Source organism: Sparus aurata, chromosome 6 (genome assembly GCF_900880675.1).
Source record: "Sparus aurata chromosome 6, fSpaAur1.1, whole genome shotgun sequence".
NCBI lineage: Eukaryota > Metazoa > Chordata > Actinopteri > Spariformes > Sparidae > Sparus > Sparus aurata.
In genome coordinates this window covers 14,807,529-14,822,039 of record NC_044192.1, presented here as the reverse complement: position 1 = coordinate 14,822,039, position 14,511 = coordinate 14,807,529, and the positions used below count along the sequence as shown (strand labels likewise).

Genomic DNA, 14,511 nt, shown 5'->3' with positions numbered 1-14,511 from the left:
GTCACTGAGACTCAGGGCAGCTGGACACCATTCCCCCGTGCAGCAAAGTCCACAAAATCTTTTACAGGATTTGTTTTTCCATTGCAGATGGTCCTTTGCACATGTTTTCTTCCCATTGGCCTGGAGTCGCTGGCTGACAGCGCCGCAGGTACTATATATAAGGGTGCTTTAAGCGTACACTAGGTTTCACCTCAGGCCATGCACACTGAAGAGGAGACACTGCAGGGGATCAACAGCACATCAAGTCTGCACGAGGGCTGCACACCTTCAGTCGCTGCAGGCTGAACAGGTAAGAGCTGCAAACAGATCTTATTGTAGTAGATCAAGGAATTTAATGCAGTGTGCATTAAATGCAACTGTTTTTTTAATGCATGCACAGTGTTTTTAGTTAGCATGGCTGATTGATAGTTGCAGCTTGTGCAGTGTTTGTGATGCATATATAGTATGGTAGAGTTGAACGGAGCAACTTCAGAATGATGATTCTAAAGGTTTAGAAAAGCAATAATAAAAATAATGATAATAATGATAAAACAAGGATAATGGTAATGATAATCATAAAACAACTTCTACAACCCTGATTCCAAATAGGTTTGGAGGCTGAATGAATTCATGTGTTTAAATATATTTACAAAAGTCAATAAAGTTTATCAGGTAAACGTTTTTCCTCCCTTTTTATTTACATTTTATAGCGTCTCAACTTTTTTTTGAATCAGAGTTTGCCGTGACAGACAAACTAAATCCCTAAATTTAACTTTTTGATCAAATCTCAGACCATGTCCTAATCTAATTTCCCTGAAATTGAAGATAAAACATATGTATAGGGGATGTTTTTTTTCTTAATTGATTAGAAATAACCTGTGTCTAACTGAAAATAGAAAACATTTTGATGAATCTAAATCTGTACTTAACATACTATATATTTGTTTGACAAGTGGTGAATGTTTAAAACTGATAAAGACGTGTTTTTAAAGATGAATACAGTTCTCCTGTGACTCTAATGACTTGTTAAAGTAACAAATCAAAGCTTTGTTATTCCTCATAGCCCCAATTTACCCTTTCAAATATCTCCTTGCCTTTAATCTAATTTCATATACAGTATCTTTATCATATCAAACTTCAGAAGTGGAATTTGAAGATTTCCTCTATAAATAATGAATGCTTGCTCCTGTCATCTAAGGCACCACCTTCCTCTTACATGAAGTTACTCTTAACCACTTATTCTATCACCTGAAATGGTTTTCTATGTTGTTTTTTTTATTACAAAGGGACTTTGACTTCTATTAAAAAGACATAATAATAACTGAGCAACCAAGGCATTGAAGTGTAGGTTATAAATATCCAAGGCATAAATGTTTACAGCATCACCTGATCGTAGTACTACAGGAGTGATCGTAATCCTGCGTCCATTTTGAATGGATTACGCTCTTTAGACTATAAGGCAATTTAAAAAAGAGAAAGGCTGAGCAAGGGCATTTTAACGTGTGTTACTTTCTTGTGTTTTATAAGCAAACAGCTGTAGTGTGTTGTTTGATCACTTCATGTAGGTTTTTAATGACACATTTTCACTGCAATTTTGAACAATGTCACGAAAATAGAGACAAAAATAGAGACAACCTATCATATATCTCCATTGTATCATGATATGAATACATAATAACATCCCTGTATAATGTGTCATGTAGTGCTAGGGCCATATTCTTCTGTGAGAAATTAAAATCAACAATTTCAGTTTAATAACACAAATGGCTTTTGTCATTATGACCAGAATAAATTAGGATGTAAGAGCGCACATCACACCGATTTTAAAGTCTCTGCACTGGCTACCTGTCTGCTTCAGGATTGATTTTAAGATCATTTTATTAGGTTCTAAAGCTCTTCATGGCCATGGGCCAACTTATTTATGAGATTTGCTTTTATCATATGAACTCTCCAGAACCCTCAGGTCCTCTGGTCACGGCCTTTTAAAAATTCCAAAAGTGAGAACAAAAACTCACGGTGAGGCCGCCTTTCACTACCACGGTCCACGTTTGTGGAACAGCCTCCCAGAGGACCTGAGGGCGCTGGAGAATGTTGATACTTTTAAGAGCAACCTTAAGACCTTCCTTTTTAGGCTAGCTTTTAGTTGAATTTGATTTATTTATTGAGTCTTATTCTGCTTAAACCTGGTTTTATTCTATTTATCTATTCACTCACCACTTATTTATTTACCTTAATTATTGTGTTTTATCTTGTTTTACTGTATTCACGATTTACTTATTTATGTTTTTGATTTCACAGCAGTTTTAGACTTTTAACCTCCTTTAGTGTTTTATCAGTCTTAGTTTTAGTGTTTTATTATTTTATCATTTCATCTTATTTTACAGCCTCTATTGTCTCCTCAGTGAAATACATCAATGATAACGTTTCCTCAGTTCCGCAATACCTGTTGTTAATGCCTTGTTTTATTTATTACCCTTTATTCATTTATTATTACTCACTCTTTTACTTCACTTACTGTGTTTAAGTAGCTGGATACGTGTGTGTGTGTAGGTGGGAGTATGTGTGTGCATATGTATGTGGGGGGGGGGGGGGGTATTGAAATTGTTACTGTTTTAATTCTGTAAAGCACTTTGTGCTACATTACGATGTATGAAAAGTGCTCTATAAATAAAGTCTGATTGATTGATTGATTGATTGATTGATTGATTGAGTTGATATTTTGCTTCCCTAAATATATATATAATATTCTGCAGAAAAATTACAGGTACATGTGATTTTTTATTTTTTATTTATGAAAAGAAGCAATAATAGAAATTCTTTTAACATGCAGTTAATAATTTTAATATCAATTCTGATTTGAGTGCACGGCGAATAATCATAGAAATGTTTCAATTTGCCTCTTTCACCATGTCACAACACTAAAAATGAGGGAAAATAGAGCATATGTATACAGGTGTATTAGTTTTTTATCTGAGTCACTGTCACCAGAGGGCAGCATAATACAAGTCTGAGAACACAGCAACCAAAAACATCATGAAAGCAACACAGTCCTGTATACAGTATTCACCATTCAAGAGATGTGTACAAATGCAGGATAATATCATTACAGAGGCCAACATATACAGGGTGTAAACATCACCTATATATTCATAATATTAACAAAATGCGCATAGAAACACAATGTACACTTTCATAGATATTCTGTACTGATGTCTGTTTTTCCCCCTGACAGCTTGATGAAGTTGGACGACAAACAAAACAAAAAGTGTGAGTGCTTTTATGCATATTTTGCGATTATATAAAACATTTGCTATACATATACATCATCATTTTAGAGTCAAATATTCAAATGTTTTGTTGACTCATTCGCACATGTATTTAAATCTGCTTACAGACATTTCTCACATTCAGGCGTCGTTTGCAGAAGCTGCCACCTTCATGAGTTGGAAAGATTCACATCATCTCAGCAAACTGTTTTATGTGACATTAGAGGCATATTTAATGACTCTTTATGTCCTGGGGTATGTATGCAATAAAATATAATAAAATGAGTGCAAACTTGCTATATTTTATTTACTAACCCTGTCAAATGTTAAACTAAATGAATATATTTATATATATATATATACATATAAAATGTTAAACTAAATGTTAAACTGAATGTATATATATAAAACTAAACTAAACCAAGTGTATTGTTTATGCTCCCATGTACACCATCTAGATATGATCAGAACCCAGAATATAAGTTGTGCTTTATGAACTTCTTAGAATGAATAAGAGAAAATGAATGAGAGACCTTTTCTATATCCTGTTTACTGCTGTCTTCAATATTACAACTGAATACAACTAATTGTATCCACTCTAAACAGTATTCAAATCCCAAAACAATTTAAAATATACCCCCTTCATAGCTTCGTCATAGTTTTGATCTTTTACATTTAAATAATAAAGGGTAACTCAAATGATTTATAATGATAATTGATTGTAATAATATAGGTAATGCAGGCAAGATCACCACCCCCACTGTATGTACGTAGATAAAGTAAATATTAACTGAGTAATTAACTTATTAAATCGGATCCACCAAACCCTTGAAACTCTGCAGCAGGTCATACCTGATTGGATGGATTCTGTTTAGTCTTCCTTGACAGAATTAGGTCCCCACAGGAAATTGTGTGTGGTAAGACCTGAGAGAGAGGGAGAGAGAGTTAAGGTGGAACAGTAAAGACTGTGACATTAATTCCCTGAGCTGTTCTGATGCAAGCTCCTGCTGGATCATGAACTATTTAAATCCAGCAGCCCCTGTCCTTCTTGAAACACACCTAAAAACCCACCTGTTTTGAGAGATAGTGGGCTTTAAAGTCCAAAGGAAGGACTTCTATTTCTAGCTTGATATCTCAAGGTCAGTTTCATTTCTATTTATTTATTTTATTTTAGGCTTCCTAAAGCCACTTCGTATAGATGTTTATCTGACTTTGGCTCCCTCTGATGACAGTACTCAAAATGGGCATTGTGCGACCCTCTCCAACATCCCCTCCAACCTACAGATCCCATCGTTGAGACAAATGGACTGAAAATACACAAAGTTTGCACCATTTTCTTTTTAACTGCCCATACTTACATTAAAAACTCTGTATAATGTCTTCAAGGGGGTGTTTTGTCTCATTTCGATATTCTGTCAATTAGACTAGTTGGTGAATTTGGTAATTTACTAGCCAATCAGAAAAACTGCCTAATAAGAAACTAAAACATGTGTTTTACAACAACTAAAACAGTCACATATAAATGTAGGTATGTCTTGACTCTTGACAACTTTTATTCATTATCTTTGCTACACAGTGCTTTTTCCTGTACACAGAATAAGCACTGGCCAAAAACAAAATTTTTATAATAATGATGGATTATGTAATGGATTACACGTGACTGTTGTATGTGAAAGAGGTTGCTCTTTTTGATAAACCTGCAAGGAATTATCACATTAATCTGCAGTTCCCCTCAGTTCCATCTTACATTACAGCATCTTTCAGCAAAGATTTTTCTGGCCTCTGGCAACTTTACTTAACTGCTTTTATTCACACATATGTGTCATATGGTCTCAGAAAGCTCACTGCACACAACCTGCTCAGCACCAAATGACACAGTTAGCAATTAGGTGAACGTAGCTGAGCATATAGCAGTTACAGACATAGATATTTAACTGTCCCAAAACAGAGCTGAGGGGGGTGAAGATTGGACTTGTCCTTGCCAGGTGCCCAGACAAATAAATGCGAAAAGTTGAGTTGGGTAGGGCCTACCGGTGAGAGAAGTTACTCTGTTTACCAGTCTAATTATGCAAAACAGTGCACAAGAAGAGTAACGTAAAAAGAAAGGGAAAGCCTGTTGAGCCAGTCGCTGGTGTACCCATGATTTCATCTGTTAAGTTCAGTTTCTCCTTATTTATCACATTTGCTTCTTTGCCAAGTTAAAATTTGAATCAGAGGCAAAGTAGAGCGGGTCATGCCAAGCAAGGTAGTGTGATCTAAAATAACGTAGCTACAGCAGCAGCAACTGTACTCTATGTTGACTGACTAGAGTATATTTTTTTTCTATATATATATATATATAAACATAAATATCTATATAACGCCTGTCACATTAGTGACAAACATAAGGTATGGAAATAAAGGCTGGGCTCCAAACCAGGCATTTCAGGCAGAGCAGGAGCAATGTTTGAGCAAACTCCCATTGGCATGGACTTTGGGCTTTTTCACTTCGCAGACCTTTACATGCACAGAAATGCACCTTAACACAATTAAAAATGCCAGAGGGGCAGAGAGCATGTCATGCAGACACTAAAGGCTTACCTTGCAGAGGTGGGGGACAAAGTTTCCCTGGCGATCAGGGAATAACAATGGGTTACAGAAGCAGTTCCTTGACCCTGACCAGGTGCTTGGCCAAACAGAACTTGGTGGGAAACTTGCAAGGATTTATGTCCGACACAAGTGCTAAATATTTGGTTAGGATGTCCGTAAAGTTGAATCTCTGTGTTGGGCAGCTGCTTTGCTGTCCAGTAAAGATAAATGGCAGGCAACACTGGAGTAGACTGAATACTGGGGATGGATGTGGCAGGAATTATGGGATACCGGTGTTTGATGAATCAGACTTTGAATAAATTCTCCTCAGCAGCATTAGGACTATGTTGGGCCAGTATTGTCTGTGTTGCACACCAGTGCACTTTAGATGATTCAGGCTTGGCATTCTTCCCTAGGTATTTGAAAATGCATGTTCATGTTGTCCTTGTTCTTGACTGAAAATGCATGTTCATGTTGTCCTTGTTCTTGACTGTTTCAGTGCCTCAAACTAAGTCAGGAAGATCTTGCTGGGTGTTTTGGGAGCACTGGTCCAAGGTTTCATTGATTTGTACCACAAGTCAGAGAACCACGACAGGTTGGCGCTTTTTCTTCGTGGGACAATCAAACAGGTATGAAAATTCATCACATTAGTCACAGGTGGTCAAGATTTTACAAAAATTCCCCCCGAGCAAGCAAACAAAAGAATTCCTTGGTCACCATGTCCAAGAATCACAAGGACAATGAGCATTTTCATCCTTGAGCTGCGGAACTCTACTGCACTCGGTAATCGAGCAGGTATACCCTATTCTTTTGACAATTTATGAAACTTGTGTGTGTCCCATTGGAAGCAATTTGCTTCCTGGGGAACTGAGCTGTAAATCTCTTGCAAGCTTGTTATAAGCAATATATCTTGTGTCATGTTCTAGCTGTTAGACACCATATGGTGGTGAGGACCCTCTACTATGTGGGGCTGTCTCTTGAAACTGTCCTTTCGCAGTGTGGGTTAAGAACTGCTAGCTCAAACTAGCATAAACCTGTATCTAGGTGTAAGGTACAGCCTATTACATATTGATATCACTGTGAGGCCTTTAAAATGTGCATGTTTTGATATGTTCATACACACTCAGGCACCAGCTCTAACTGGCCTGGGGCTTGGGCCTTACTGAGGATTCTTGCATATTTTCAGGCTGAGATAGTGGGAGTTGGGTCTTTCTTCTTTTGAGAGTAGTCAAGTATTCCAAAATCTTCTCACTTATAGAAACTCAATCATTGATAAAAGAAGTGCTGTAACTGCAAATTGGATAGTGTGGACCTTTCTTATGACACAGACGTAGTGTTTTCATGAGTTTCTGCACCTTTAGTCTTAAGTGCAGGTTTTCAGTCTCACAAAATAGCTGACTTGTTAGCAGGTCCTACAACACAACGTCATCTCTTAAGCATAACCTGCTGCAAACAATTAAATTGTCATCTGCTTCACTAGTCAACTCTGAACAATGGCTATTTCTACAGGATTCTGTGAACGTCAAAGTACTGATATTTGAAAGGCCACTTTGCAGGGCAGGACTATGTCGAGGCTGCTGTTGCTCACCCTTCTTTGTAACTGGAAGACATTTTTATTAGACAGAGCCTTGACAGCATAACAGTCCAATAGTCCAATAAAATTTTAAGCAACAAGCAGAGGTGTTGAAGCCCAGGGGTTGCCAAGCTACTGGCAAAAGTCAGTCAACATTACCAAACAGAATGTACAAGTCTTGCATGCCTAAATGGACTACTCATGGCATGCCCACAACACCTTCAGGAACAACTTGATGAGTTTTATGCAGTAGGGCGATTGCAGAGTGGATGAGGAGGGATGCCATCCCCCTTGTTAACCTGCTACCCCTCTTCTCCATTCCATGGTACCGGAGAGATTGCTGGGGCAGAGAGATGTTTTGTTGAATATGTTAGTCTAGTCTGCCTGACTCCTTGATCCTGTATCTGTTTGTGACAGTTAGAATGCACTAGCCCAAACATGGTTCTGAAGCAAAAAGAACCAAACGAGTCAGTTCACTTGCTGCCCATCTCCCCTGTTAAATATTAACAAATGGCTTACTGGTTATAAGTACACCCTGATCATTTTGAAAAAAACATTTCTCTGTGTTTCACAGTTTAACCAACTTGACAAGCTAGCAAGACAAACATGAACAGAGAGCAAAGTTGATCTGCGTTGTTTATCCAATGACATTTTTGCTACTGCACAAACTGTAGGTCTCTGTCCTTTCTCATTTTAAAATGTGCACCTGGGCCAGTGCTATAAATCAGTGTAAGTATTTGTACTAATCTATATCCCCAGACATCAGAAGCATTTCTGCTCAGCAGCAGGCAAGAATACGGACACTGTTAATGCTGTTACTGTTACATGTGATTACAGGTTGTCCAACCGGTCAGTGGCCTCAGTGAAGAGTTCAGCCATCAAATTACTTGATGTTTAATATTATACGCAAAAAGCATTTTTTTTTTTAAGCATTTTTGGGGGCCATTTTATGGCTTCGCTTGAAAGGATAGGCAAAGACGAACAGGAAACGGGGAGATAGAGATAGAGGGGATGGCATACAGCAAAGTCCCACAGGGAGGGAAATTTATTCAGGCCATTGCAGCCCGGACACAGCCGCTACACAAGGGCTCCTGGGGTGCCACATATATGTAACTTAATGTCCGTAACTCTCGTCGACTTCAGCTATTTGCCTGCAGTTTTCACTGATGCATTTACTGTATCAGTACAGACAGTAAGTCTAGTGCCCTCTGTTGACCAAACTGTAAACAGCCACAACTGCAGTCACTATTACCACATATTTACCACCTCTATCTCTTTGCTGACCATCTTAGAACTGTGAATAGCAGGAGCTGACAAATGTTTGTCCAGATGTGGCATGTTTTAACTACTTGTGTACTGCCAAGATGGGCAAGCTCTGCTTACTTTATGTGTTATTATTGTACAAGGTATACATACATTATATTATTACATTATAAATGACCTTTACTGTGAAGACCTTCAACCTTTCAACTCAAGTATCTTTTGTTTTGACAATCTTGGATATTTACGTTCTTAGAGGGAAACGTGACGGTGCAAATAATACGATCACAGTAAAGCTGGATTCAATTTAATTGGATTTTTCCCTGTAGTAAATCTGAATAAGTAGCCCTCAAGTTTATGACTTCAACAGCGCCACCATGTGGCGAAAATGTAGAGGTTTGAGAATGATGCTGGCAGTGTCCTGTACCAGCAAATCTGATTGTTAGGTCTTGGTTGACAGGCCATCTAATACTAAAAAAATGTTAATATTTAATCCAGCAGTTAGTAATTACTTGATATTTAATAGATACCATATTCACTTAAAATATGAATAATTAACGTTGAATGTTTAGTTTTCTTTTTTCTGCTGTCAAAGTCTGGTTAGACAAATAACATTTCTAAGATACTGCAAAAAGTGAAATCATGAATGTGTTATCTATATAAATTCTTTCAACATATTTCTGTTTATTCAAAGTATTTTGTGGAAGAGTTATTGGAAACGATTTTTTTTAAGGTTTTTTGATGGTCGCTACAATCTTTATTTGACAATGTGATGTGTATATGTGACATGTTCTAATACATAGATTATTAATACCAATAGAAAATGTTCTTCTATTTCAAAACTTTTTCCAGCAAACAATTTAAATCAAATGACCTCTTTCACAGTGGACACCAGGTTCAAAGTAAAGCTGTACTTGAGTTCACAATCAGGATGTTGTTCTGTAACAAGGCACTTCTGATGTAACACACAGAGACATAACAGGTAACTAGGTCTGTCGTAATGGGATCATCCTTTGGATTTAAGTTATTTGGAGTGTCTTGTACATTGGAGCAAGAGTGAAGACAGCATCACAGATCTAGGCCCTTTGAGGTGCTTCTTAAGACATGAAGGGGGTGAATTTTGAAAACAGGGTTAATAGAATTTTGTGACACCTAATTGATAAGTGAGGCCGACTGATTATATATTGTTATTATATAGCTTTCTTTCAGTTATAACAACTTAATAACATAGTCTGTATTACATATTTTTTTCTATGAATGCTACCCTTTCACAAGTTTGATACATTCATTGATGACACAAATCTATAGGATGGATAACTTTATTATTACCATAAGTATGAATGCAAATCTGGACATATACATTTTAACTAAACAACAGCACAGACTGTGTCTTATCTCATATGTCACCACTACAGTCTGCTGTACTTCACTCTTATTTGTGCACAATACAGTGTGCCAGTACACATAGTTTACGTATCTTACATGTTGGATTGCTAATTAAATAATTGATCTGTCCTCATCTTAGGGATTTGATGTGACCCAGGCAACAGTGAGCCAGATGGCACTTTTACAAAACCAGGTTCACTTTTCAAGAATTTTCCCTTTTTCTAACGTACATAATAGCACAAATGCCATAACATAATATGGTTACTGTATGAACAATTTTGCGTTATTGCATTATTTGTGCACACTACAGTGTGCCAGTACACATAGTTTACGTATCTTACATGTTGGATTGCTAATTAAATAATTGATCTGTCCTCATCTTAGGGATTTTATGTGACCCAGGCAACAGTGAGCCAGATGGCACTTTTACAAAACCAGGTTCACTTTTCAGGAATTTTCCCTTTTTCTAATGTACATAATAGCACAAATGCCATAACATAATATGGTTACTGTATGAACAATTTTGCGTTATTGCATGTTTGTGATTGAATTAAACACCCAACATAACACTGTTGTTTATAGGTTTACCTAGGGACAGTACGGGGGAGAGGAGAGAGTGTGAGAGCAGTTTCTTCCAAGGTTGTCCCGTCATGACACAGCGGGGGGATGAGTCTGACTGACACCTTAAACCTTTCTAGAGGATTTGTGGGATTGTGAATGGAGTGAAGGATTAGGGTTTTAGTGGCACACAGCAACCAGTGGGTCTGTGGGTCAGTGTGTCAGTGTATCAGTGAGTCAGTAGGCTTTTTTTTACCAGAGTGGGTCAGTTATCTGCTTTCCACAAGAGGGGCCAATGCAACTTCCTCCTTGTGTCAAAAAGTAGTCACCCGATCACACGTTGACACTGACCTGTGCTCATGATCTAAAACCAATCACACGTGCGGCCACCTGTACCCATGTCCCTCTCATAACATAAACAAAAGGCCTTTTTTCTTCATGGGCCTCGTTGGGTCACTGGGCTCTCAACTGGCAAAGTGCATCTTCACTGTCACACCATTATTTACTTTATTCTTCAATTTTTTTTTTTTTACTTTATTCTACATTATTCCGTTTATTCACATTTTGCTAGTACAGCCCAGTTGCCACATTAAAACATTGAGAACTTTGTTTCTGCCAATCACTGATACATAAAATGTGTGTGACATGGCTGCCTAGACAGATACTACTGCTGGAGACAACAAACAGCTAACATCCTGTTTCATCCTGAATTTCAGTAACCGTCTTTGTGGTAACAAAACTTGATGATGTTTACTAGACCATGGAACAGTTTCCAGTATTGTAAGCTGAAAAATGATCTTTTCCAAACCCTAACCTGGTTTGGTTGTGCCTAGATTTAAGGACTTTAAGCACAGCACTTTCACAGCATACACTTTGAGCATAAAGGAATGTATAGGTGAAACGCAAGAAAACAAAGTTAACATTTCATTTTCTTTACCTGCATAACGTATTGACGCGCATCGATGGGGGGTTCAAAAACAAATCTGCTGAAAATAATCTATTCAGAAGAAAATAAACAAACTGTTAGTTTTTCATGACTGAATAAACAAACTGATCTTAAAGGACACAATTTCATACTGTTTTACTTTGTTTATATTTGGCAGACACTGCCACCTTATTCTGTTACGAGAAAAAATAACATTTCTGTGTTTGTATAATTACCTCATTAACACTGTAAACATTAAAATTCTATGTTTGAATTTCTTCTCCAAAACTACATATTGCTCCTTTACATCAGCTGAGAGAAGACAATATGAAATTTTGATTTAGAATAGAGAATCTGTCATATAGATGGGGCACGGCTGTTATGTAAGAGGACGAGGTGCCTGGTCATAAACCACCTGCATTATCCTCCTTCTGTCTTTGTAGCAGAGGTGCTTTGGACTGCCCTCTCCATAAACCAGGTTATGAGAGAAGGTCATGACGTAAGTGAAAGGGTGAGTACGTAGGCACCTGTGACAGCTCTTTGCCTCATGTGACTCACAATAATAGAACCAACCCTCAGGATCCTTGGCTTTCTCCTTGTTCCAAGTATTGCTCATGACTATGATGTAATAAGCCACCAGCCATTATAAAATTGGAGCGGATAATATTGTTTCACAGTCAAAGCACAGAAGCTCAAGTTCGTTACAACAACACAAACGACAACACACTCAGCAAGGAGCCACCTCACCTCTCGATGTTCAAACATCTTCACGGCAGATACAGAGAAATCCAACTTCTGTTGCTTCAGCTAGCTGACACACTCCCTCTCAGCCTGTCTCACCTTGCTATGCTCTCTCGCGATTAGCTCCCTCCAGGTGTTTCTTCAGGTAACCTGTGCTATTTCTCAATGTTGAGTGTTCTCTCGACTTCCTAATACGTAGACTGAACTGGCCTCTTACAGTTTTTTTCCTTTAGAAAGTAATGGGAGTATAACCATTTTGAAAACGTCTTGTCTGACTTTGCAGCCATTTTAACATTTTGCCAACATGATTCATGATTCTAGATAAAGTCTTAATAGGCCCCTTGATTTGGGGTGTTAATGTGTTACTGGACATAGCTGTAATAGTATGACTGGAATCCTATTAGAAACATGTGATATTACCGCTCTAAGTAGCCTTATGCATTACTGTAATGTATTACACTCCTCTTTGTAGTGCGTTACTGCCACCAGAGCTGACCACCAGAAACTTGGAGAAGGATTATGAAAAACAGTTTGTTTAATCTGAAAAACATTTTTTGTGCCAGTCTACCTCCAGCCACGGATTATAGTCCATTTTGGCTGGTCAATATTGGCTGTGCAGTTTGGCAGTCTTTGAAAGTGCAAGGGATTTTGGCATTTGATGTTTGGGACATTCACTGTTGATATGATGTTAGAGCATTGAACTTGTCTTTATGCAAAGGTACATGCTTGAGTTTGTATGTCTTATTCATACTTTACTAACAGAAATCCTGATGGTCCACTGTACAGTCATGGTTCACAATATAATGATGTGTGGATGTGTGCTACTGTACTGAGATATTGATAACAGGACACACATTCTCTCTAGTATAGTGTTTTTTCCACAGCTTTTACGTGTGCCAAAATTAAAAAAGAATAGACACTTTAATGTCTCTTTGTGAAGTTGATTGTCTTTCTATACCATCGCCTCAGCTTTCGATTGCGATCAGTCCCAAATGCAAATGCGTGATGCGATGATGACAACATGCCAAGGGAATGTGACAACTGTTTACACACCAAACACAGACAGTCCATAAAGCCACTTCATCTATTTGTATGAGCAAACGTGCCCTTTGCCTTACAGACAGTGCCAGCGTGATTGCATGGCAATATGGTAACTTGTTTCCAATGCAGACGAAAATTTTGAAATTTGATGACATGGCACATGTTTTCACATGCAAAGAATTCGTAATACTTATTGTGAAAAAAAAAAACGTTTCTCTCTTAATGCACGCGGTAGTAAAATGTGTATTCATGCTGCCTGTGAGAGCAATTGTGACAAGCATAGAGCCACAGTGTTTTAACATTTTCTGAATAAGAACACTTTCACACCACTTAAACCAAAACATATCACTAGCAAATATATCTTATAGCCACAACTGTTTAGGAAAAAAGGAGAGTAAGAAGTATTTGTTAATTTTTTTTCTGTTGTGGTCAATTTCAGTGGTATATATATATTTTTAAATAAAATTCAATATTCTTTCTGTTCTAAGGCACAGTGTTTTGTCATTGTCATGAAAGAGGAGAGATACGACTAGATTGATTCAAAATATGTATTTATTTATTCAAAATATATTGTAATTTTGTTATGTCAGCATGTTATGACAAATTCTTTTCATTTAGTTTGCCATCCCAGTTCATTCAGTATTCACAGAAATCAGTATATAAAAATAAACACAATGATTGCAACTTTAAATTGACACAAAAATTCAAATCCTGGCTACATTTCCACCACCAGTTACAGTATACAGAGATTCCTGCATCATCCGTGTGCTCTGCAATACACACATTTGAGCACAACTAAGAGCTCAAGAAAAGAAGCGGATTGACATTTGCTCTTTGCATTTACACGTTCTAGGCTGTGCTCACCTGAGATATAAGTAGTAGACACTTCAAGCAAATTGTGCTCTAAAAATACAGTAGGGTGATAAAGTGCTTTTAAGTAAGTAATGTTACGATGGCACCTCAGTGTCACATTAAGTCCTGAGACAAGGGGTGCTTACAAGATGAAATAATAAACACTAAACTAAAAAGAGTTAAAACATTTTCACACAGGTTTTGAAGAAATAATACAAGTGCAGTGTAAAGAGGCAACAGAGAGAGGAGAAACAAGTGTGTGGTATATTTGGACAAAACTATAATAAAACTTATCATCAACTTTGTGTTATAATCTTTTGTGCAAAATGTACCAACTCACTGACGTAAAAATTTTGTGTTTA

At 37.4% G+C, this 14,511-nt stretch overlaps 1 long non-coding RNA gene across 1 annotated transcript; it reads left to right on the top strand.

The window, feature by feature from the left end:
* Positions 1–211: 211 nt before the first annotated feature.
* Positions 212–3,474, top strand: LOC115584148 (uncharacterized). Its single transcript, XR_003984489.1, has 3 exons — positions 212–289; positions 3,212–3,246; positions 3,374–3,474. It is a non-coding gene; the product is annotated as an uncharacterized LOC115584148 (long non-coding RNA).
* Positions 3,475–14,511: the final 11,037 nt, after the last annotated feature.